General features: G+C 43.5%; 1 protein-coding gene across 1 annotated transcript in view; it reads left to right on the top strand.

Moving 5' to 3' along the window:
• MLYCD (malonyl-CoA decarboxylase) overlaps nt 1-27337 on the top strand; it is a 471153-nt gene that overhangs the window by 195925 nt on the left and 247891 nt on the right. The gene's annotated exons all lie outside the window — the stretch shown is intronic.

Genomic DNA, 27337 nt, shown 5'->3' with positions numbered 1-27337 from the left:
TGCCAGTGCTTTGTTCTTTTAAATATTAAAGAGAGACACAGACTAAGAGGTGGCCCAATAAGGGGAATGTGCAAAGTGCAGAATAGTTGACGAGCATTTCCATTTCATACTGTCAAATTAGGAAGGATACTTTCATATGTCTTGGCTCTCTTGAGTGATTGTGGTCTTCACTGCATCTGCTAAGGACTGTTTGTGAACAGGCACCTTCAATGACATACTGCCTAACAGACTATTTCTGAGATGTTGGATGCTGCAGCTGCCTGCAGACAAACTTCTTGTGTTCCACTGAGCTAGCCTCTGTGGATAGAAGATCCGATCCTACTAATAATGTAGGAGGTTGGTCCTTAGATACTCAATCACTTGCTCATACAGGAAAGTTAGTTCCCCTGCAAGGATCTTCCACAGAGCCCCTTCTTACCTCAGTGTCTCCCTGTTTTCCCCATAGGTCGGTAGTAGAAGGTGAGGGGACAACTGTTCCATTGGAAGGACCCGATGTTGTGGCATGGGTAGGTAATGGAGAAGAAAGAATGTTGTTAGACATGCAAGAAAAACTAGCAATGTAGCAGAGACTTACTTTAAAGGGAAAAGGAGTCATTTAATGGAGGAAACATCAGGAGTGCTGCAACTTCTGGTGGGTGGGGCAAGGTTGGTATCAATCAGAGGCTGGGGGAATTCAAACGGGAAAGAAAGAGGTTCCACATTGCCTTTATGAAGCTTGTTCAATCAGATCCTTTAGTGGAGAGCCAGGAGAGATCAATGCAAAACCCTGACTGCCCCCATTTCATTTCCGGCAGGTGTATGGAAGATGAGAGAAATGGGTTGTATTAAATAGGATGTGACAGGAGTATGAATCACAGGTGAACCCCTAAAGAGCCCTTCCTGCACCCCTGTTTCATTTCATTTTGAAAAGTCTGCTAGGCCTGCTTTGGACTCCTTTAGTTTGTTTGTTTTACTCTGACATCATTTAGCTGCCAAGAGACAGCTGGTAACAGGAAGCCCTGGTTGCCCAATTGTTGGGTCCTGACCAAAAGACTTAGGCCCTCATTACAACCCTGGCGGTCGTACCGCCAACAGGCTGGCGGTACAATGTGCCATATTTTGATTGCAGCAGTAGTGCCACGGTCACACCGCCGGGACAGGCAGTTTCCCGCCATCGTTGTCCTGGCGGTTATAAGAGACCGCCGTAGAAAGGCTGGCGGGAAGGGGAGTCGCGGGGCCCCTGGGGGCACTTGGCATGGGCAGTGCAGGGACCCCCAGGCACAGCCCCACCCTGCTTTTCACTGTCTGCACAGCAGACAGTGGAAAAGCGCAACGGGTGCAGCTACACCCGTCGCACGTCCGCAACACCACCGGCTCCATCAGGAGCCAGCTGCAATGTTACAGCCGACATCCCCGCTGGGCCGGTGGGTGGAAACTTGATTTCCGCCCACCCGCCGGCCCAGCGGGGATGTTGTAATGCGGCCGGTGGGTTTGTGGCCGCTCTAAGGTTCAACCTTGGCGGGCGGCGGAGGTTGTAATGAGGGCCTTAGTGTTCTTATACATGGTGCTTTAAATTCTAAGAAGAAAATAAATGGAGACATCATGACTTGAGTAGTAAAATAGAACACTAATCCTGTCTGGTGAGATATGTTTGCTTCAATAAACCTACTCTACAAATCCTTTCCAATAGTGTTACCATAGATGAACTCAACCACAAAGCCCTCTCACTTCCTGCAGGTTAGACGCATCCTGGTCTGGAAACATAAATAAGCACCAGAGTAAAACAGTTTCTGTTTTTTTACAAAACTTGGGTACTAATGGCTGTAGGGAAACGATGGTTCATTCTGAGTTATTTAGAACATTTTAAAGGTTGTCCGATCAAATAAGTGAATCAACCAAGTTCACAATTATTGTAAATACAAATAAAGAGAAAGCGACCACAAAAGCAGTTTACCCCCCATGACTTCTCATCCAAAGGCTCATCGTTGCTTTGCATCCTATTCTCCTAAGCCATATGTATGACCTGATCAATCCTCATACTTGGTTAATGCCATCCCAGTATTTCCATGTTACTCAAACTCCCTGGGACTTTTGACGTGCTTGAACACACTATGCTCCTTGACTATCCTTTCTGGGATTCCCTCTTTTTGACCAACAGAACCAACAAATTTTAACTAGATGCCTACCCTTCCAGTGTGACCAACATCCTGTGTAGTTCCATAGGCTTTGGCTCTTTCACAAACCCTTTCCAGAGTCTGCATGATCTCTTTAGCAAGGGATGGATGTTGCAGTATTAATATCAATATTATCGACCTGCTCATATTATCTTTAAAGTATCATCTATAACCATAATGTCAATTAAGGACTGAATAGGGAAGGGTGGATTTACTGTTCTACCACCACATCTACCTACACTATGACATGGTTGTAAATACTGTTGTGGAGTCAATTTATTTTCATTTTTTATGAAAACTTCAATATTTGAGTACTGCTCCTTTTGGCACACATTCCCACAAACAACCTGGGATACCACTACCAGACAGATTCTCAGATATGGAAATTCAGGCAGAACTGAGAATGCCTAATGGACATTCAAAGCAGGACTTATGAAAACTGTTTTTTTCTGAATACCTTCAAGGTTAATGTTCTACTGCTGCAACTGGGAGATCCCAGCACCTGTGTTGGATTGGCTCACTTTTTTAGGTGGTCACTAATTCAGTCTTAAAATGTAGTGCAATTTCGGAATCACCATGAAATCTACACTATCTCCTGACCCCTTGATCAGTAGTATACTCAGGAACATTTTGTACCATTTTTGTGTCCTCCATCAAGTTTTACCTCTACTTTCCTTGCCGTGACAGATTGCCGTAGTTCTGTTAGTGCTTCCGTTCCACATGGATTACAGCAGTGGCAAAACAGCCAAGATTCAGTGAATCCGAAACAACTCAGCTGAAGTCATCCTAGGCTTGAATCAGAGTGATTAGGTCTTGCCGGTGCTGGAGGCCACCCATCAGCCTCCATTAAGGAAACTGTCTAGTGCACAAAGCCAAAGTGCATCATAATGCTGGCCCATCAGCTAGCCAGAAGGTTAAGTTCAGTTGTGCCAAAGAAGCTCTTCAACTCCCTCACAAGGCTGGAGGATTTTTGGGCAGAGCTCTACTAATTCATGGCCTTACTGTGAGAAACCACTTCCGTTCTGTTGTTGCCAGGAGACAAACTTGTAGAAATTTGGTGAAGACCTGTAAACCCACTTATTCCAACAAGTTTTTTCTTTATTTCATGGGCTGACCTTAATTCATTGTTCTTGTCCATGGCCTATAAAACGAGAAGCTTAGCTGGTGCATGAAGAACATCTTGCCTCTGTGTAACCCTCCTCTCCTTAAAGCATTTTCAGGCGGCCCTCGAGCTATGTCGATGGCTATATTTAACAAATATAAAATATGTTAAATAGTGAGCTCCACGCATTTGATGCAGCATGTTTACTATGGTTGTTGCATTGATAAATGTCTCTGTCAGATATGTGCAAGTGATAAAGGTCTTTGGCATATCTGTCTGCTCTGCTTGATATTGTACAGGTTTGAATTCTTCGGTCTCCTTTCATATGTCTGCGCCATGCACCATACACCTGAATTAAGGTCCCAGGATACTTCTAGGATCCATTACCCTAGGATGTTCATATTTTACCAGAGGTAATTCAGGCAGTTTAAAATCTGAAGAAACGTCTTAGACTGTAGCATTCCAGGTTGTGGAACATGATCTCTCTAAACTTTGCAATCACACCCAACACCCTGCTCTTTAGGAAACTATTGAAAACTACTCTAGTTAAATCACCCCATCCCAATGGAATTCCATTTGCTCCCCTTGCTGGCTTGCACCATCTTCAAACCCAGCTACATCATCTAGAAAGCCATCACAAACAATCTCCTCAAGGGCAGTTTATTGCGAGACATCTCTGCCCTCCGGCCTCAAATCACATTTTGGAAGTCACTCCTCCTCACTGTAAAGGGCTGTTTTTTTTTTACCTAAAACGATGATGCTGCCAAGATTACTCTACTACTTTACAAACCTATCGATCACCATTCTTCACAGTTTGTTCTACACGTTGGATGGAATGCTGAGAGACATGGCTTGGAATGGCAGGTGAAGAGTAGCAGCGGACTGGAGGCTTTGATTGTTGAGCACTACTATCTTGCGGCTCAGCTTCAATGGTCAGCTCAATGGTTGGAATGATGTAAACTGGCAGAGGTATCAGCTATAATTGGTAGAGAGACGCCAAATAAAATACAGGAGCTCTTCTGTCCTAAAGTATCACTACCTAAGTTCCCACATGCCTTACTCCGCTTGGCACATATCAGCTATCAGGAAACCCCGCAAGTCTCGCCAGGGCGGCACCTTGTGTGTCTTACATCACTCTGCAGTCTTTAATGGCTTTCCAAGTGGCAGCAGGCAGGGAAGGTGCAGAGATATTTGACTCACCACATTGGGTGACCTATTCCAAGAGGGCAACTTGATCCCCTTTGAATTCTTGTCAGAGCCCAGCGGCCTCCTGGCAGGGCAATGCCTAATGTGCAGGTGCTTGGTTTTCGAATTAGAACGTCTCTGTGGTGTTACAGCAACCAACACTCCACTCATCCACTAAATCAAGAACGCAAAGGTCAAGTGTGCAGAGGTAGGATCTGTGGCACTGTGATGGGAGGGAGTCCACGGTCTACTTAAGCATTCCATAGACGCAGCGTAGGATGAGCTCACTCATGCACTCCAGACTGACCCCTACAGTGATGCTTGGCCTCTGTAACTATGGGTGGAACCCCCTGTTATGGTGAATAATAGGCCAAGGTATAGAGTGAAGTTGTTCCCCAGGCGCTATATTAATACACTTATCATTGCTCCGTCACACCCATCCAGGATATCAAAGAACATTCCGGATCCATTGGGAGTCTACCTTTTGAACAGAGGTGTAAATACACTGTATGATGCATGTATGATGTAATATATTTAGTCATATTGTGTTTTCCATGCTATGTATTACTACAAAACCAAATATAGTTAAAAAAAACGGAATTGTAATGCAGAAACATGGCATAATTTTTCTCCTTTTTTAGATGTTTGAAATTTTCTCATGCACCACAGAATTTCTTTTAACCTACTTCCAGTCTTGTTGCACTGTGTGGAAAGTGTTTGATGACTTAGTCACTTTACAGCCTCCAACACCCTTTATACGGTAAAGTTAGATGACCACCCAGATCTCTGACTGTTCTACTTTTGTTTCAAAGCAAGTAAGCTATTCTTTGTTGGAGAAATGAATAAAGGGAGTATCCATTGCCAACACTAAAGTTACCTACACCAAGTTTTGGTTACATAAAGATACCTATTGGAGGCAAGTGCCAAGGGTTAGAAAAGTTCAAAGTCAGGATCAAGTAATTTCTAAAAAAGCAATACAGAATTAGGAGTCAAGAACCTAAACAAGGGGCCAAGAATGAATAGTTAAGATCAAACTGGGGTTCACGAAGCATGTTTGCCTGACTAAGGCCTTTTCTGCCTACCTCATGCAAAAGAACCACGTTACCACCATTTATGATGGATTTTGTCCACTGCAAAGGACAGAAACTGCTCTGACAAATATATGAAATAAAATCGGCTACTGCAGTGGATCAGGATCAGGCCTGTGTTTAACACTCCTTGACTGCTTAGCGGCATTTGTCACGATCTTTGACAAAATCAACTAGATTGTCTCGCCTCAAAGTGTGCTGTTAGTGGAAAACATTGACATTGGTTTATCCTTTTCTTGCCAACCGATCTCATCAGATGAAACCAGTGCCGGCTCCTCCGTTTGGGTGGAGAAATGTTGCCCCCGCCAGTAGCGGCAGCTGCAAAACCTTTTAAAGAAAACATTAATAAAGTATGTTTATTATTGTTTTCTTTAAAAGGGGTGAAGTCACTGGAGTGACTTGCACTGAGCATTCCCCATTCACAGCGCATGTGTATTTGGCGGGCCGTCTCAGGCCGGCCAAACACACGTGCACTGTAGGCTCTCTGCTTTGCTGGGCTGGAGAAAGCCTGCACAGGCTCCCAGTCTGCCTGGGAGCGCCCTGTCTAGGTGCCTCGAGCCAATCCTGACGCTGCTCTGAGCAGCGCCAGGATTGCCGCAGGCCAGGCTTAGAGGCTGCGCCTGCAGCGAGGAGCATCGAGGAACAGAGGAGTGGCAGAGTGTAATAAATTTGGGGTGGTAACATGGAGATAAGGCACTCACCTACTGAGTGTATTATGTGGATATAAAGATTAGATCCCAATATCTGCAGACGGTACACATACAAGGAACCTCCCCTACTAGACCTTGAGCATAAAACAAACAAATGATAGTTAAATATATGTAACAAACTATTGATTCACATGAAATTCAGTCCCAATACAGTCCTCAAAAATCTTCTTTATTCCTTCATGTATACATCACTCCAGCCAAAGCCCAACATGTGTTTCATCTGGGGTGTGTCGCCCCCACGACTTCCTCAGGGCTTACATAGGCTCTCTGATAGTCCTCTTTATATATTTGTTTTTCATACAGTCTGTGTCACATTCAGCATTCCCCTTTGTCTGCTCTTCTAATAATTAAATCTTCTTCATTCATGAGTGTTTTCAAAGCTAAATATTCATAATAGCTTATATTTTCTACTTTTCTTCATATTTGTATGTTTAATTTTCCCTAAACCTTCACAAACTAATTTATAAAAAACATCTAAATTATTGTCAGCAGCTAGTTTTGCTATCCAAGTTGATTTCGATTTCAAGCCACTAGTTACATGTACATCCGATACAATATTCAGTTCCTGTATTATTCTTGAAGTAGTAGTAGGGAATTCTCTGTAATCTGTTATTGACAACAAAGTTACCGTGTCCTTTATATATTGTATCGATAAATCACTTTGTAGTCTCTTATGTGGTAGGGATTTCCTACTAACTTCTTGTTTCTTACACAATTCAAAATATTTCTTGAGTTTCAATTTTCTCACAAACTTAAATAGATCAATTTTAGATTGACAAACATCTCCTTTGTTTGTAGGGCAAAATCCCAACCCTCTGTTTAGAAGTGTAACTAGATATGGTGTAAAGATTTTATTGGATAGATTTATTAGAATTTTTTTCTTGTTCTGTAGAAAAATCTACATTTTCTTGTCCCAAGATCTTGTTTACATACCTGTGTGTTGTTCTAATATTCTTTCTTCTTTTCCCTCTCCTAGTTTTCTTTCTCGATCCTTTCTTGTATTTTGTTCCCGATTCCCTTGCTTTATCCTCCATATTTCCTGTAAAAAAGCATTTTTGCTTGTGCCTGAAGATGAAGTATTTACCTCAATATTTTCCGCTTCACTGTCACTCGTAGATGGAATGCTTCTTGATGTAGTTGTTGAACTCATTGAAGTTGTGGATTGAACTCTGGATATCGTTCCTTGAATCAGATGGTCATATTTACTAGAGAAAGTAAATACCCTACTGTTTAGATAGTCTTGTTTATCTCTCTTTAGTTTTCTTGCTTTCCTCTGTCTAATCTCCTCTTGAAAATTAGCTATAATATTGTTAAGAATGTCATAATTCTTTTCTGTCGCCATTTTTAAATTAAGTTCTTCTATTTCCTTCTCCAATGCATTAATCTCTATTTGTAATGTTTGAACTTTCCTATCTGCATTCTCTATTAGAATATCCATTAACTTCAAAGAGTTAGATTTCAGTTCCTCATCCCAACGTATCAATAGATCTGTATCAAGATCATCATAGGTGGAAAATATGTGTGATCTAGACCTCTTGGAATTCAATTTAGTTTTTTATACTGTCTCAATGTCGCACTATCCCACCATTTAGACATTTCATTCTTTTTTTAGCTTTTCTAGTCTAATATTTTTTCTCGTAAGCCTTCTTATCCTAGCTGAGCTTGTTAGAAATGGGGTCTTTGGTTGACAGTCAGGTTACCCCCTGTTCAAGCATAGACCCTCACTCTAGCCAGGGTAAAAGAGAATCACCCCCAGCTAACCAATGCTTATCCCCTTGGTAGCTTGGCAGAGCAGTAGGCTTAACTTCAGAGTGCTAGGTGTAAAGTATTTGTACCAACACACACAGTAACTTAATGAAAACACTACAAAATGACACAACACAGGTTTAGAAAAATAGGAAATATTTATCTAAACAAAACAAGACCAAAACGAAAAAAATCCACAATACACAATCAAGTTATCAATTAAAATGCAAAAAATAGTCTTTATGTAGTTTAAAACACACGCTAACACTGTTAGCGTGAAAATGTACCTTGGGTGCGTCAAAAATAACCCAGCATGGGCGAGTGTGCATCAAAAAGGGCTTGCGATGCATCGATTTTACTCACGAGCAAGACCTTGCGTCGTTTCTCCTTTTGTCAGTTAGGGACGCGTCGTTGCTTCTCTCCACAGGAGAGCGATGCGTCGATCCGGTCAGCACTCTCAGGTCTGGGCAGGCCTTGCGTTGTTTTTACACGCCCAGCGGTACTTGTGTCAGAAATCCAGACGCACAATGATTACAAAACTATGCAGCGTGGGTTTTGATCTCCGAGTCTCCGTCAGCGATGCTGCGTGTCGTTTCTCCAGCTCCGTGCATCGATTCTTCGGTCGCGTTTCAGGAGAGCGTCGATTTCCAGCCGCGGAGCCAGCGGCGCGCCGTTTCTTCAGCCGCAGATCAGAGTCGCGTCGATCTTTTTCCCACACAGCGCTGTGTGTGTGGATTTCCTCCACTTAGGCTGCCAGCTTCTCCTTTCAGGGTCCCAGGAACTGGATGGGCACCACAGGGCAGAGTAGGAGGCTCTCCAGAGACTCCAGGTGCTGGCAGAGAGAAGTCTTTGTTGTCCCTGAGACTTCAAACAACAGGAGGCAAGCTCTAAATCAAGCCCTTGGAGAGTTCTTCTCAAGATAGAAGGCACACAAAGTCCAGTCTTTGCCCTCTTACTCTGGCAGAAGCAACAACTGCAGGATAGTTCCACAAAACACAGTCACAGGCAGGACAGCTCTTCTTCCTCAGCTCTTCAGGTCTTCTCCAGGCAGAGGTTCTTCTTGTTTCCAGAAGTGTTCTAAAGTCTGTGGTTTTGGGTGTCCTTCTTATACCCAATTTCTCCTTTGAAGTAGGCCTACTTCAAAGCAAAGTCTCTTTTGAATGTGAAATCCTTCCTTGACAGGCCCCAGACACTCATGAGGGGGTTGGAGACTTCATTGTGTGAGGGCAGGCACAGCCCTTTCAGGTGTGAGTGACCACTCTTCCCCTCCCTCCTAGCACAGATGGCTCATCAGGATATGCAGATGAGGAGATGTTTGTCAATCTAAAATTGATCTTTTAAGTTTGTGAGAAAATTGAAACTCAAGAAATATTTTGAATTGTGTAAGAAACAAGAAGTTACTAGGGAATCACTACCACATAAGAGACTACAAAGTGATTTATTGATACAAGATATAAAGGACACGGTAACTTTGTTGTCATTAACAGATTACGAAGAATTCCCTACTACTACTTCAAGAATACTACAGGAAATGAATATTGTATCGGATGTACATGTAACTAGTGGCTTGAAATCGAAATCAACTTGGATACCAAAACTAGCTGCTGACAATAATTTAGATGTTTTTTTATAAATTAGTTTGTGAAGATTTAGGGAAAATTAAACATACAAATATGAAGAAAAGCAGAAAATATAATCTAAGCTATAATGAATATTTAGCTTTGAAAACACTCATGAACGAAGAAGATTTACTTACTAGAAGAGCAGACAAAGGAGAACGCTGAACGTGACACAGACTGTATGAAAAACGAACATATAAAGAGGACTATCAGAGAGCCTATATAAGCCCTGAGGAAGTCGTAGAGCGACACACCCCAGATGAAACACGTGTTGGGCTTTGGCTGGAGTGATGTATACATGAAGGAATAAAGAAGATTTTTGAGGACTGTATTGGGACTGAATTTCATGTGAATCAATTGATATAAAAGAAGACGTGAGCGGCAGAGGAGGTAAGTGATTTAATAAAAATATATAATTAAATGTTTATTCCCTCCCACCGCTCCCCCCCATGTGCCTCCCAGCCCCGCCTCTTCCGCGGCCCGCAAGCCACTACTGAATTAAACTGGTCTCCTTGCTTTCTCTGTCTTCGTTTATTACCTGCGGAACCACAAGAGTCACCATTGTCTCCTCTCTTCTTTGCATATATGGAATGCCTGGCTAAGGTATTTGACAGGCATAGCTTGGGATGCCTAATACACAGAAGTGACACCTGGCTAAGGTCTTTGACTGGCATTGCATGGGATGCTTTATAGACCAATTTTTCACTAGGTTGACCAGTGAATCTGAGAAACATCAATTTGTTATAGATTACTTGACAAACCTCTGGAGGTAAAGACATAAGAACTGGCTAGATTCCTTTTCTCTGTACTGTCAATGTTCCGCCTCATTCCCTTTTGATATTCTACTTTTTAAAATTGATTTTATAACATAGAAAAAATAAGTTACATAATGATCTCCGCTACACAGATACACAGATACAAAGTAATCTGTACATTAAGTACGCAAAACCTACTGTCTAATTTCTGTCTCTTGTCTTGAGTCCTAAGTAAAGTGAGCATGTATCCCATGGATGTCTTCTTATGAGAGGCCATTTAGCTTGATCAGCATGTGAGCCAGAATAATGATCAAAATTAGAAACAATACTGAGATCAAACACATCCAAGGTATTCACTCCAGTGGTAATATACCTTCGCAAACATCTGAACGACATGCACCATCCTGTCTGCAGGCATGCAGCAATCCAGACTTAAACACCATCCACTAAGTTGTGGCAGCATTCGTACATTGTCCTGTCTCCCAACTACCAGCCCCACATGACAGAAACGTTTCTTATATTTGGGGATGGGTTGTCACCCCAGACACTAATCGCTTTAGTAGCAAGGGTCAGTATTTTGTTCTCCCAGTGTTAGCTGTCTGGAACACCATTCTCTTTTGAAGTAGTTTGTGGCACGTTTTAGAAGCATATTTTAAAGCCTTGTGATTGATCTAGGGCATACATGGCACTCAATTTCTCAAATGTAGTCAAGCCGTCAGGACCCCAAATGATTCTCACCTTGGTGAATCGGATCATATTCCATTGCTTATGGCATACTGGTCTGCTCACTTCTCTCTGGCACACTGCCCCGCAATGTCGTCTCCTTCGTGATTATCCTTTTCGCACTAACCAGACGTGTGGCTGTCTTCTAGGCTTATGACACCGCTTGAATAAGTTCTTTCCCTCATATATATTGTTAACATGTCTTTTGCCGTCCAAATAGCTTTTTAACATGTCCAATGTTCCATCAGCCAGAATTGATGCTTGCACACATTCTTTGATTCCTCACTATCAAATTGTATGACCCATAGTACCTGTATAGGTCAGGCACAGCAGTACTGCCATCATACACACCCCGTATAGTGTTTGGATGGCAACTTTAGGCACTCCACCATGCCAAGTCAAGGTACTGCACAAGGTATCCTATTTTTATAAGAATTGCCCTCAAGACCAAAAGGGGATTGTTAGTTATTAGGTCTCTAGTTTGAAGAGGTATGCACACTGTCCACAATCCTAGTCAGGGTAAGTCAGATACACAAGCTAAATTAACTTGTGCTCACCCTCTGGTAGCTTGGCACAGAGCAACCAGGTTTAACTAAAGAGACAATGTGAAAAGTATTTGTACAACACCTAAATTACAGTAACACAGCGAAATATACAACAAAAACACTCCACACCAGTTTAGACCAAGCATTGGCAAAGCCAATAGGTGTGCAATTGGGTGGGGGTGGGTGGCAGTGGTGTATAACAACAGGGTTAAAAAGTGTGATGTACGATTGCGTCCTTGTTTGGCCTTTTTAAGTGAATACATTCACACGCTGAGCAATTTTATTGACTCAGAACCCCCACAAAATAGGATAACATGATTATACGGGGACAAAAGTGAGTAAAACACGCCTGTCAGAGCCAACAAAGTATATCCGCAGATCAAGGGGTCATGAAAATGAACTAAAACGTACATGCATGTTTGTTTAGCATTAAATAAACTGGGACAGTTTTGGCGCATCCATTTCTGATAACCCCTGTGCTGTAAAATGACGAAGTCAGCTCACAGTCTGCAAGTGTCTACCAAAATAACTCACAGTTTCATTAATACCGTGACATTGAGCAAAAGTGACATTACCTTGTCTGAATCCTGTCTAAAACACTCTGGCCCCTGAAAAGAAAAACAAACAATATATCCGATTTCCCTTCTCTTTACTTTACCATGCCTCAGCAAATTGGCAATATAAGCCCTGACATTCTTTTATTGTAATTGCTGTACACAAGATTAGGAGCAGATGAGCAGTTAAGAGCCATGAAATTCAATGAGTAACAATTCAAACTTAAAGCGAATATATAAAAAAAGCCTGATGTCAGCTGAGCAAATGGAGAACAAAGCAAACGCCACAGTTTTGAGACAAATTATAAAAGGCCACCTCAATCCATCACACAGTCTGATCTGTATACGAAAACACATTATGTTGCTGTTAAATACGAAAAATAGTTCCGACCCTGCTTGCTCAACGCTGTGTACTTATCTTCTTTTCAGTTTTTAAAAAGAAACCTCTACCTCTAGTGAACCATTCACCCTCCTCTACTCCCACAAAGAAACACACACCAAGGGTCATGGAGACAGAGCATGTTTTATAGGCAAATTGCGAAGTGTGAGCAAATGTTGGAAATAAGACCACAATCCCCCAAGAAACTATCAAACAGACAGAAAAATGAATGAGAGTGGAGGGGGAGACTCTAGAGGGGGCGGAGGGAAGGTAACAAAGGGCACGGAAGAGATAAGTAGAGGGAAAAGATGGAGAGAGGGAGGCAAAGAGAAAGTTGGAGGGAAGAAGGGGGATAAGAGTGGGAGGGACTAGAAAAAAGGCAGGACTGGGAGGGAGCTGAATAGGCGCCCTCGGAACACAGCAAATGTGAGGAGAGCGGCACTAGAAACTGTGTTACATCCTTGCTGTGGAGGCCAGTTTGGTTTGGCTATAGTTTTATCGGTGTGGCAGACACAATGTGCTTTGAGAGCAATGAGCTGAAAGCATGGTTAATAGTGAGCAACATTAGAAACAAGCATTTGCAATGCAACGGGTCTCGCGTTTGCTCATGTTAGAGCTGATAGCGTTGTAAACTCCTAACCTGACTTTTCACCTATCGGCAAAAGTGTATTTATGTACGTAACCGAAAAAGTGCAATTAACTGTGTAAAGCACTCGACTTCTGCCAAGCGAAATCGCGCTAGTAAAATAGAGAAAAAGTAGTCCACGAGCCGGAGAGAAAACAGCGAGCCTCGCATGTTTTCTGTACTTGGTCGATGCGCTCGAAGAGGGCTAGCCACCGGAAAAGGCATGATGTGTGCATGCGTTCGACTAATAAAAGCAAGCGGATTTTAATAGGCAAGCCCATGAACCAATAAAAAACACTGACGTGATGTTGACAGGGCTCCGAGCCCTTTTCTAATAACTAAAGCGTCTCGCTGCGATACGCATGCGCAAGCGCATGCAACGCAGGCTCGACCCTAAAAAGGAATGAGGGTAAAACTCTCCTGCACCATTTAAAGCATTTATGAGAGGCAGCTCACTATGTTTGGGCATACTTTTTTTTAGCTCTCCGTTGCGTGCTACCATCCCTCTGCATAGTCAGGAACTCTTCAACAGAAATCCTCAAAATCTGCACTAGGTTCCCAATCTTCCTCCATCAGATGAGTGTCTCTTTTACTGTCCTGAACTGGCATCTAACCGGCTATAAAATAATACTGAAGAGCAAGGCCTTCATATTGCAAAGGCCCACTGGAGGCAGGAGTCTCGGAAAAAGCAAAATCCACTGTGTCCCGATCTATGGTTGACTGCCTGCTGCCTTACCTCCCCATGTGACTGTGTTTGCCGAAGTGAGACCATGCAGCATCGGATCTTGGGAGAGGTTGAATCGCATCCTGACATGTTTCCCATCAGGGCAGGGTGACAGTCAGCACTTTCTATAGATTTGACTGTGTGCAAGTTTACCCCAGAGAGACCAGATGGACGTACCACAGAGAAACTGTTTGCCTGGATGTCTACACCAGAGCTAGCTCCAGTTTCTGTTCCAAGGAAGCGCAGCAAAGAGTGGGCTGTGTTAAAGCAGATAAACACGATTTACAGGCCTATTTTCAATTGTTTCACGCTCAACATCAAAAGGCAGGGGGAGCAGCTGTGCAAATAGCCTTCCCATGCCACCTGACACACCTTGCAACAAGAGGACAGATGAAGAAAAAGTACCTTCCTGAAACACATGCAGAACCAAAAAAACTAATGCACAGGAACAAGCCTAAATGCACACAAGTTGAAGGCTACAAGTACTGCGGTGATGCTCTGTGGGAGTGAAAAACCGACAAAAAGGAAGAACAAATAAGACCGATTAACCACTTGAAAGCAAGGATTTTTACAAATGTATTTGTTATCTACTGTGGAGGCCCTTCTTTTTTTCTGTTTTTTTGGGTGGGGGCTGTAACCTGGGGAGGTTATCTCATATTATTGTGTGAGGCCATTCTTCTACCTGCTCGAGATGACGAGAGGTGCCATTTTTTGGCTCAGGCTGAGCGCTAGTCTCTTGACAGCAGGCAGTAGATGGGGACACTATGCCACTTCGATGTTGTGAGTGCATTTAAGCAGCAGTGCAAAAGAAGCAGCTAAGGCAAGCCCGTCCGCACCTAATCTCGTCCTGACCACGGCCAGCTCCAGCCACGCTGTTAGAGGTGCGAAAGTGGAGGAAAATATTCCTGGACATGTGTCCTGTCCAGCTTTCCTTTTTGAATTCCCCTTAGTCTGCCCAGCCCCTTCTTCCCTCAAGGCGAAGGCAGGCCCACGGAACATCTCATCTTGAGGGGATAATTTAGTTAACAAATTGTTAGCCCTCCTAATCAATGTCCGATCCCTGCCCAGCACTTCTTTGACCTTCTTCGTAGTGGTAGTCTAGATGTGCCTTTTATGAAAGAAATGTGGTTGAATGAGTCTTCTGCTGCAGATATCGTGCTGGCTATCCCTGAGGGCTACTCACTAGTCCGCTGCAATACAAGTCACAGCGATTGCTTTTAAACACCCTTTGGCTTGCTCTACTTTAGAGCTGGCTGATCTTCAGGGAGTGGAGAGCCCTGGCTTTCAACTTGTGATTTGATGGCGGCTTCTAGCTGCACACTCTTTACCTTAGAATTATCCCCAGGCATCAGACTGGATTTGGACGTTTTTTTGTGAGCATTGCAACTGTATGCCGGTAGGTGGCATTGATCGGGCCCTTGTGTCTCGTCTGCGTCGTCTGGGCCAGAAGTGATGTCTGTGGCACCCAGGCACAGTGACATCAGTTCTTGTCTTTCCAAGCCAGCGCAGATGTGGGAAAAGCTTTCCCTTCAGTCTTTTTTGATTGTGCTTTTTTCCACGTTTTGTTGAAGATTTTTGAGGTTTACCTACGGAAGTGGCAGGATGCCATCTAAAAAGGCTGCTTCAAGCCCTGCAGTGCCTGTCTCCGATGTCAGTGACAGACCCACACCTTGTTTGGCTGCGGTGCCTCAAGCATGACTACGGCCCGAAGTCGTGTTCTAACTGCTGTGCAAAAATACCAAAGGTCTTGAGGGAGTGCTCCCTCAAGCTTGTGGCAGCCCGTCATACGACTCCATACTGGTCGAGGTCCCAGTCGAGAGGAAGGTCTCTGCAGTTGTTTCGGAGTCCTAGTTCATCATCCCACTCTAAATCTTTGGGACACTCTGGTAAACATAACAATAAGAAGAAGATGAAGAACTCAAACTATGCTTAGACTTCACTGCATCTGCCGGCCAAAAGTTACAGGAGTGACCTTATTCTAGGCCACATTCGTCGGTTGAGCCTGCGCCTGAGCCGACTCCTGTCCCCGAATTTCCAGGAGCTGGGGCAACCCCCACCTAATTAAAAAAGTTCAGTGGTGCCATGTGTGCCATATTAAGGTGGCCTGATTCCTCTGGTGCACCTTCTGGCCCTCTGGAGTCAGGAGAGGCCCTTTCTGGTTCTGCATCAGCAGCCTGGGCCCTGGCGTCAGTGGTGCCAAAAGGATCTACTCTTGGATCCTTACTGATGCCGGTCGTGTCAACTCGATCTTCCCCGGTGCTGGTTCCGATGCAGGCACCCACTGGAAGCGCCATTTCCATTTTGATCCCCCAACTCCAATACAGAGCTGGAGGGGCGTTGCTCAGTACTGCAGCCAGTGCCAATGGGATCCTTGCATCCCAGATCAGATCCTGAGCCCAATTATTTGGGCTTGGTCTCTGGGAAGAAGAGGAGGGGTCACTAGACACTGGAATCCATTCCTGTGAGCAGGATATGGACTGGGGTGAGGAATTGGATGAAGCCAGAGGCCTGGACACTTCCCCAGATGCTGGTGGCTACAGAGGAGTGCGGGTCCTTCACGATGGTGGTGCGGAGGGCTGCTGAGGTTCTATACTTTAAGTTGCCCACAGTAGCAGCCAAGACTAATGTGTTGACAGAGATGCTTCAGCCAGGAGTCTCCCCATCTGAAACTTTGATGGCTCCTGTCAATTTGGAGACAAAGTGGGCTTGATGCACAAGAGATTTAAGGACAGACTGGCTAAGGCCCTGTCCTTGAGGTTATCTTCTACCCCTGTGCCACTCCCACTCCACTTTTCATCCCTTTCGTGGCTACAGAAGGGGCTCCCAATTGTACCAGTTCCCGCTCAGCCATCATAGCCCATGCTTCCCAGCCCCTGCGTGTCCAAGGGCGCTGGTTCCTCAGACCACATGGATCAGGCAACCAGAGTTTGGGCCATTCCACCACCCCTCCTGCAGCCTCCAAACTCTCCTAATCTGCCCTTTTACCATCATGGGCACCCAGTTGGTGGTAGGACCTGTCATCACCTGCCCTCTGGCAGTCCATAACATCGGACAGGTGGGGTTTGAAGTTGGTCCCGAAGAGCTTATTCCCTCCACCTCCTGACTTTTCCCCCCCAAGCCACCATCTCAAGACAGGATGATGAAGGATCATCTTTCTCTTCTCTGCACAGAAGTTGCAGCTGTCTTGGCCAATGGAGCCATAGTGAGGGTCCCAATGCCAGAAGTTGGTTGTGGTTGCCATTCTTGCTATTGAAGGCCTTCCTCCCTTCCATCAAAGGGAAGCTGATGCAGGTGTTCATGGACAACAACACCATGTGGTATTGGAAGAAACAGGGCAGGGTGGGGTTGTGGACCCTATGTCAAGAGGCCCTGCATCTCTGGACATGGCTGGAATGTCAGGGCATTTCCCTGGTGATTCAATACCTAGCGGGCTCTCTGAACATCAGGGAAGATGAACTAAGCCACAGACCCCTAGCAAAGCATGAATAGCGTCTCCAACTGAAGGTGGTGCTTGGTCTCTTTCAGTGGTCGGGAGAGCCTTGGTAAGTTCTGTTTGCCTCTGTTGAGAATGTGCATTTTCAGCAGTTTTGCATGCTGGAGTTTCCAAGGCAGCTCTTTCTTGGAGATACTTTTTGTCTTGTGTGGAGTTCAGGCCTCTTGAAAGCCTTTCCGCCCATACCAATCCTGTCCAGAGTTCTCAAGAAGATCAAGAATGATCAGGCCCAAGTCAACCTTGTGGCCCTTAATTGGACATGGAGAGTCTAGTATCCTGAGCTATTGAGAATGGCAATTAATCCTCTGATCAGGCTGCCCCTTGGGGAGGATCGTCCCTGCTGCAGGGGAAGGTTCTCCACCCAAACCTGTCCAGTCTACGCCTTCTTGCATGGAAATTGAGCGGCGGCAGTTGATAGCCTTTGTCCTTCCTCCTGAAGTCTGTGATGTTATCTTGTAGGCCAGGCGTTCTCCATCAAGATGCCATATGCCTGTCGTTCGAAGAAATTTGTGGATTGTTATTCTGACAGAAATGTAGATCCCCTTTCTGCTCCTCTCTATCAGGTTCTTCTCTTCATTCTCTCTCTTGCCCACCAAGGCTCTGCTTTGGGCACTCTTAAAGGTTATCCTTCTACTTTCTCTGCATTCCTCAGATTACCTGATCAACCCTTTCTTTTCAAATCTCCTATTGTACATCCGCCAAGCAACAACGTGGGCCTCCCTGCACATGTTTACCAAACACCACTATCTGGAAAGTCAGTTCTGTCGTGATGGGCATTTTGCCCGCTGGGTCCTACAGGACTTCCTCGTCTGAAATTGGTTTGCAGACCCACCTCTAGGAATGGTATTTATTCTTAGGTAAGGAATCTGCAGGTAGAATTCTCTATCAGATGAACAAGTTATTTACCTTCTGTAACATCTCATCTGGTAGAGAGTATGTCAAGCTGCAGATTCCTTACCGACCCACCCATCCTCCCCGCTCTGTGAATGGATTTCTAGGGACAGAGCCCTAGCTAGCCACATCAGTGGTCAGTATATTTCATGGGTCTGCACTTCTGGTGTGGAAATTTCTGAAAAGTAACTGACATGAGTGATCCTGGGTGGTGCCTATATTGGTGCTGTGGACGTCACTTCTGGCATGGACGACACCAACAACGCACCAACAACGCATGCGTAGTTGATCAACGCCATCTACCTGCGCGCAGAGGTACTGCTCGTGACAAATCTTCCGTATCCAGTCTGACACCTGTGGATAATTCATAGGTAAGAAATCGGCAGTTAAATATAATCTGTAGCAGATAAGGCATTACCAAAGGTAAGTAACTTGTTCATATCAGCCCAAACCTCCATCACAGGGACCTCTACTCTGTTGCCCCCTGGCTTTAGCTGTGGACTTCATTGGATCCCTAGAAGCAGCTCTGGCCCCTTATCTCTTGCATTGTTCCAATTTTACTGTTTTAGGTGACTTTAACCTATGTGCCAATGACCGACACGGCCAATCAGTATCTACACTTACCAAACATATGCTCTTGTTAAACCTGCCCCAGCTGGTCGTGGCACACACGCACTCAGCAGGACATACCATTGATTTGCTTTTTTTTAACTGCTTGACCTCAATCTGTTCTCTGGAGCGCGTACTATGGACCGATAATTATCTGATCTTTATCAGTTGGAAAATAGCTAAACCCTGCCAGCAATCTAGGAGGGCGGACCTCGCTGCCTTTAGGGCACAGAAGAAGTCAGAAGGTCTGACCAGGTGGATCGCCTCAATAATGCTGGCTCGTGCCTGACCAATGATATCGATCACAATGTGGGGGGTTGTCAACTCTTGGTCAGCTGGGGCAGCGGATCTGCTGGCCACACTACAAAAGCTGAAGAAGAGAAAAAGCAGACCTCCGCGCCTTTGGTTCTCCAGTTATTTGACTGCGGAATGTAAAAAGCTCGAATGAACTTGACGTGAGAACTACTCACCTGACAGTAAAGCGAATTGCAAAGCTACTCTTTGAGCCTACCACATCTTGCTTAAACAGGCTTAAAGTGAGAACTTCACTGACCAGATTAACTTTGTTGAGCACAGCTCCCACTCCACCTTTTAGATTGTGAAAACCTTCTCTCCACAGCCCTGCCACAGGTCAATTGCCCCGTCTCAAGAGCTGTGCAATGGATCAGCATCATGATTTCAGACAAAAATTACTGATATTTAGAGATCACAGCCTGCTCTTCAGGACAACCCCTCTTTTGTCTGTCATTAGATCACTGGCAGCCATAGCAACAGATTTATCCAGTTCAGGCCTCTCTCTTTAGAACAATATTGAGAAGCCATTTTGAAATGTAAATCCGACTCCCCTTTGGATACCTGCCCCTCTTTGCTGCTAGCTGTGGTGGTAGATGTCATCAGTCATCTGATTAACTCTATTTTTAACCAGTCTCTTGTTTAGAGGGTTGTGCCTGCCGCATGGAAACTGGCTAAAGTGGCCTCTCTGCCCAAAAAGCCGGCACTTGATCCTAACATTGTCTGCAACTATAGGCTGATATAACTTCTCCCGGCCTTTACCAACATCCTGGAAAAACTGGTTAATGTGTAGCTCTCTGAGTATCTTGACCAAGACAAGCTGTTACATGCCAGTCAGTCTGGCTTCTGCCCCGCCGTACAGAATCTGCATTTTTGTAGATCTCTGACCAAATTAAATGGTCCCACACTCTATTCTCCTGCACCTACCGTCTGTTATAGGTGTGGGGGAGTATTGTATGGGACTGGTGTAAGTCCTCATTGGACTGTAAAGGCCATTTGGTTTGGCTTGCCTCTTTTTCTTCAGAGGTCAAGGCTGTAAACCAAGGGGTCCCGCAGGGCACCTCGCATAGCCCTATCCTCTTCATGTCCCCTCTGGCCTAAGTGGTGGAGCCGTTTGGGTGCAAGAACATTTCATATGCCGACGGTACCCAGCTGCTCTTCACTTTTGATGGTTCCCATATTTCTATTGCAACATCTTTCACTTATTGCATGAGCAACGTTTTTGACTGGATGCAGAGCAGCCAACTTGAATGCAACATGGAGAAGACAGAAATTATCCCATTTAGATCACATAGGTCTAACTGGATGGATGATCTCTGCCCCTCTGAGCTGCTGGTCCCTCCCCCTCCAGCTTTAGAGATTAAAATGTAGGGGTTAATTTGCATACAGCCCTTTCCATGGAGCCGTAGATCTCAGCGGTGGTAGGCCAATGTTTCGCTATGCGCCACACATTGAAGAAATTCCTTTGAAGGCTAGGAGATTGGTGATTTATGCCCTGATCACTTCGTGCCTTGATTACGTCAGCACCCTCTATTGATGCATTGTGGAGGAGCTGGTAAATCACCTACAGGTGGTCCAAACTGTGGCGGCTAGGCATCTCCCAAGCCTACCTAGGTGCTCTTCCATCTTGTCTGCCCTGAGAGCTCCCCATTGGCTGCTTGTCAGGAAACGTATCCTATTTAAAGCTCTGGTTCTCTGGGCAGTGTATCTGTCCAGTCCTGGATATCTGAATAAGAGATTTGTCTAGTATCTCCTTACCAGAGCGCTGCGTTCTGCCTCCGCCTTGCTTTTGTCGATTCCCTGCTGTAAGCATGTTTGAAAGTGCAGTAAAGCTTTCTCCTTGTGGGCGACTAAAGCATGAAACAAGCTCCCATGTGACCTACGTCTGAATCCCCGCAAGACTGTATTCTGTAAAAAAACTTAAAACCTGGCTTTTCTCTGTAGGGCAGTAATGCTTGTGTTTTTTATGTGGTGTGTACCTTGAGGGCTCCTCCCGTTTAGCACTGGAACACTCCTTGGAGTAGTCATGCACTTTTTAACTTGACTCATTCATTTATTCATTCATGTTGACTGTTAGAGATGCTATGGGTATGCCACTGAAAAGCTTACATTTCAGTGTGGGCTGGGCAGTTCCATACTGGGTAGTTAATGACATAGCAATGTACACATATCCCACAAATAATGAAAAACAGCAGCAACACCCATTATCATTAATTCAGACTGCATTTTCTATGACACATAAACTGAAAGTGATACAGTGACTCCAAAGAAGCTAAAGCTAATGTCATTGAATGTGAGGGGCTTAAATAACCCCAAAAAGACCAGACATGTTATAACCCAATTTATCAAAGTAGCTACCAGAAATATCACACAAAATAGGGTACATATAGATAATCACAATGCAATCTACATATGCTAGAAGCATAACACTATTATTCAAATATGGTGAAACTTTTAAACATGTTAACACCACAACAGACCCAGAAGACATATCTCTTAGTGCAAGGACTATTCCAAACAATGCATATGATATTAATAAACGTAAATGATCCAAATCCTGATGACCCGAAATTATTTGCTAAAGTAATTACTAAGTAGCGCTAGAATCAATACAAGTAATATGGTACAAAAGCTAAAGCAACCAGTAAGCCACTCTGATGAAATAAAGGAATACCTAGAGAGAATAACTCTGGCCTAGCTTGAGGGGCATGAACAGGAGGAGTCACTGTGCTCTCCTATCACTCCAGAGTAAATGAAAACAGCCATTATGGGGTTTGAAAATGAGTGAGAGCCCTGTAGTGATGGACTAACTATAGTATTCTGCAAAGAACAGATCAATGAATTGACGCCGTTGCTGTTTCTACTGTACGAAGAATATAAAGATAAAGGAATACTCCCCTCTACACTAAAGGAAGCAGTAGTTATAACACTATTAAAATCTGATAATCCCATGCAGTCTACTATTCATACTGACCCCTATCATTAAAAGCTTAGACAGCAAAATACTTGACAAAATACTAACAAACCGATTGCTGGCATTGATGAAGGGACTAATACTACCAGAACAATCCGAGTGTACCCCAAGGCGATCCACATCAGATTACATGTGCACACGGTCTGCTCTTACACACCAAATAGATCCAGAAGTTAGGGCTGTGTCGATCTTCTTGAATGTTGCTTAGGCATTTAACTCTGTTGAGTGGACATTCCTTGGTGCCGACTGAACCAGAATAGGAATGGGAAAGGCAATAGCAGAATAGTGAAGCTGCTTTACTTAACAATTACTTAATAATTAACAAGGAGGTATAGAGAGAGAAATGTGTGCATTCAGTTGGAGAAGTATTGCTACTACAGATGTCTCGCCTGATAGTTTCACAGGTGAACATGTTCTGATGTTAGAGCTCAGATGGAATATAAAAGGAGGATGGCTGAGGGAAAAATATGTGGTAGAACATGGTTCGTCAGTTTAAGGAGGATAGACCATAGTCAGCTAAGCATAATTCTGGACCCTAACCGTGCTAAGCAATTGCTAGTTGTAGGAGAAAGTGCGGGGACAGGTAACATGTTGAGTTGAGTTTTCTGAAGTATTCTCGCGTAAGGTAGGTCGGTTGAAGTTTTTCCCATACAAGCTGGATTTGAAGGAAAGTGCTGCTCCACTGGTTCATATGTTGGTCTGGTACTGATGTTTTTGAGAGATGATGTAGAGAGAAAGCTGGAAAAACTACAGCATGCTAGCATAATTGAACTGATTGAGTCCTCTGATTGGATCTCTGCTTTGGTTGTTGCTACACTGTGAAATGGTAAATTGAGACTTTGCGTAGACTTGAGAGTTCCTAATAATATATTTTGATGGACCAATTTCCACTTCTCAGAGTTAACAAACAGTTGTCTGAAATTAAAGGGAATCTGTGGTGTTCCATGGTGGATCGCTCACCTGCATATCACCAAGTCACACTTTGAAAGGAAAGCCGAAGGATGACTGCTTTTATACACATGAGCTGTTTCCAGTTTGTGAGGATGCTGTTTGGGCTTGCCTCGGCGGCTGCAGTTTTCCAGCGATTGAGGTTTGATTTGTTCAGGAAAATGCAAGGTATTTTATTCTTCTAAGATGATATCCTCAATATGGGGAAAAATAGGTGTGAGCATGATGAGTGGTTAAAAGATGTCCTTACCATATTGAGGGACAAGGGGTTAGCTGCAAAATTCTCAAAGTGTAAATTTGCAATGCATGAAGTAACATACCAGGGGCATGAAACTGGTCAGCATGGTGTCAAACTGAAAAAAAGAATTGGTTGAGATGGTTGTGAAAGCATCTGCACCTTTAAGTAAGGAGGAGTGAAGGTCATTTCTTTAAGACTAACTGAATATTGCAAAGTTTGTCTGTAATTTCTAAGAGAAAACATTTGTTTTAAGGAAGCTATTGAAGGAAAGCGCAAGATTTTTCTGGAATTTGGATAGTCAGAATGTCTTTCAGAGTATCAAACTTGATATTACGAAGGCACCTTCCCTGCAAGGTATTGATCACAGAACTCACAGCATCCGATGCATGCAATAGAGAGCTTGGAGCAGTTTTGAGCCAAATGGACAGTACCGGCAAGGAAGTGGTAGTTTTTTTTGTATCAGAGTTTATTACCATCTGAGGATAAATACTCTGTTATTGAGAGACAAACACAAGCCTGCGCATAGGTATTGGAACACTTTATGTCTTTTGTTTGGGGATCAGAATTTGAGGTCGGGACAGACTACAAATCTTTGACGAAATTATTGTCAACTAATGGGTTACAGAGGGCTTCACTATGCGTTGTAAGAATGTCCTTAAGACTACAGGATTTCAACTACAAAATTCTGCATGTTCCTTGAGTTCAGAATAAGGTTGCAGACTGTTTAAGCAGATTATAGTTACCACTGAAAGTGGGCCTGTGGATAATGATTGTGATTGCGATTGTCAAGTAGCATAAGTAAAGAGTGAGGATCTAAAATGCGTAAGTAAAAATGAATGGATTGATGAGTATGGACAGGATTCTGTTTTGGGGATATAAGGAGCTTTATCATACATGATTGGCCCTGTAAAAATAACTTGAGTGAACTTTTAAAGAAAGTTTAGGAAGTCAGGCAGGAGCTTTGTAGTAATAAACGTTTTGTGATGATGGTGGAATAAACTTTCAGAATTCTCATGTCTAAGAGTAAACATTTTGAAAATATGCAATAAAGGCCACCTTGGATTATTGAAATGCAAGAAAAAGGTGAAGTAATCTTACTGGTGTCCTGGAGGGGATGTTGAAACAGAACAGTTTGTATGGAATCGTCAGGGTTGTGTGGACTCTAACAAAATTCTAAAATCCCTATGTCCAACTTTGAATCCTATAAAATGTTCTAAGATGTCTGAGGATACTATTGATGTAGACATCATGGGACCGATTCTATCTGATGATGGCTGAGTGAAATACATCTTGGTGGTTGTGAATCGTTTTTCTAGATGGGTGGAAATAGATATTGTTTCTAAAGTTGATTCTGTGACAGTGACTACATTTTGTAAGGACATGGTCGTTAAGGAAGGTTTACCTAGAAAGGTTTTGAGTGATAATGGACCACAATTCTATTCAGCAATGGTTGAGGATTTCTTGTCAAGGAAAGAAATAGCCCACATCACCACTTCTGTTTATAACCGAGCGGGAATGGTGCTGTGGAATGGTTTAACCACATTATTAAAGGCACGATTGAGGTAGCCATCAGGAGTAGTGTCAAGTGGAGGGTGAAAGTAAAGAAAATGGTTTGGGCTTACAGACTTACTCCAACAGTAACAGGTTTTAGTCGATTTGAACTCATGAGGGGCAAGAAGGGTGATCTGCAGAATCTGTAATAAAAAATATTTAAAAAGCACAAGATACTTATGAAACATATTATGTTAAAAAACATAGTGCTGTTGATTACAACCTGAAAGCAGGAGAATTGGTGAAGGTGAATAAAGCTGGGAAGAGGGTTAGAGTATGGTTTCACATCCACTGAAAGTGATGAATTGTTTGAACAATTCTGTGAAGTTGAGTGCCTATAAGGGGTGGCATATGAGCTGTGTTGCTCAGTGCAAAGAACCCATACAAAGAAAAGATGGGCCAGATGACTACATTGACTGCTCATGGGAATGGTTGTGAGAAGACATGAATGTACTAAAGGAATCTGGAGGAAATGGGGAACTTCAAGGAACCTAGGATGCTAGTACCATTCCCGAAAGTGTGACAGAAGATGCTCATTTGTAAAATTACCAATGTGCAAGGAGCCGAGCTGGCAGAGTGATAAGAACACCACAAAAATTAATGATTACATTATATTTAAAGCTTAGTTTGCTATCACATTCTGATTACTGTAGGTATTTTCTGTAAAAAAGAAACCGGTCATAGAATGACTCGGGTCATATTGTTTGGATTGGTTTAGTTTTTATTCTTTTCAAAGTTGTTCAACAATATGTATTTCAGAACAATTCAGTAATATAATAACTGTATTAAGTATGTAAATACTGTAATACTGATATCTTGTCTGTTTTAAAGGGAAGGGATGTGTGTAGAGTTGACGGTTGGAATGTAGTACTCTCAAGGTGTCACAGACGCAGTGTGCGCGAGAGCCCTCATTCCAAGTCTCAGTTTAGAATGTTACAGTAATTCGTTTTAGGGAGGGTTAAGGAATACATTTGTATGCTCCGTATTCCCTTTGTGCGAGTTTTCTTAATTCAGAACGCATCACCCCATCATTTTGAACAGGAAACCTGGTGCGATATTTGAGTATCCGTTACCACCGGGAGACTGGAGAGTACTTAGGGGAAATTACAGTAAATGCCTAACTACAATCTGAAGTTGTAGAGTGGAACAGGCTGTCATAATCGCTGGCAGGAAGAAAGGCCTTGATGAAAATGGCAATACTTCCAAAGCTTTTGCACCTTTTTCAAAGTATTCAAATTCGTTAAATACGATATTTTCCAAACAGCTAAAATCACAAACGGTAAAACAAGCCTGGGCGGGTAGGGAACCCAGAATCTGCTGGGAAACACTACAGCTTCCTTGCTGCACTCCACTATGAGGTATACCACCCGGTAGCACAATATACACATACTTGGATACACAATATTTGGAAAGTGCTGGATTACGAAATCAAGAAAGGTGTAGCACACCCAATCCACCTCAACACTGTTAATACGGAAAACTGCATCGCCCTGCTGTTAAAATTACCGGTGAGCGGTGACTATATATAGGCTGACCACCCTCTGTGGCACTGAAAAACCTCCCTCCCCCCCGCACACGAGTACGAGGAAATGTTAGACTGTAAGTGACGAGCAAACTATTAGCAATAGGCAGATTAGAAGCGAAACAGTTAAAGCCACTTGGTGATTTATTTGACACGAATAAATATATGATGCTGCAAGCACTGGTAGACTGAGCACTAGTAGCCCTCTAGATATATTATTGAACCATAGACTATGGCATGGCAGGAAGGAATTATATTCAGATATACCAGATGAACCAAAAGTATGGCAACTATTCACCATGACTGCAACAAACTGTATACCAAACAGACTAGTCACTAAAATGTACAACAAAACTCTTAATAGTCTCACAGTTAAGGGTACCAAGGCCTGTGAGACATGGGCAAGAGATATAGGCGAGCATATATTGGACGATATCTGAGCATTCTGTTGCCAACAGACCAAATCTATATCCAGAAATGGTAGACACAGACTCATCCACTACAAAGTCACACACCGAGCATATCTCACTCCACAAAGTCTGGCTAGAATGGGACTCCCAAATACAGCTGAATGCACATCATGCAAAGCTCTGGATGCAAGACTGATATATCCCTCTGGCTGTGCCCAAATATATGGACACACTGGAACTGGTCTTATTGGCAATAGAAGTGATGACTGGTGTCCACCTAGAGGCAACACCGCAGATTGCGCTACTGGCGTTTGTAAAAGAAGTTGATTAACAATACAGGAAATAAATTGCATTTGCCTCACTATTAAGCAAACATAGAGTAGTAGTCACCTGGAGATGAACCACAACTCCCATGCTTACGATTGGCTGAAAGATATTTCACAATGTAATGTAAATGATAAAGTATATGCCCCACAAATACCGAGCAAATCCAGACAAGGGG

The sequence above is a fragment of the Pleurodeles waltl genome, chromosome 12 (genome assembly GCF_031143425.1).
Source record: "Pleurodeles waltl isolate 20211129_DDA chromosome 12, aPleWal1.hap1.20221129, whole genome shotgun sequence".
Lineage (NCBI taxonomy): Eukaryota > Metazoa > Chordata > Amphibia > Caudata > Salamandridae > Pleurodeles > Pleurodeles waltl.
The sequence above is the reverse complement of the archived record's forward strand: the minus strand, read 5'-3'. Positions and strand labels throughout refer to the sequence as shown.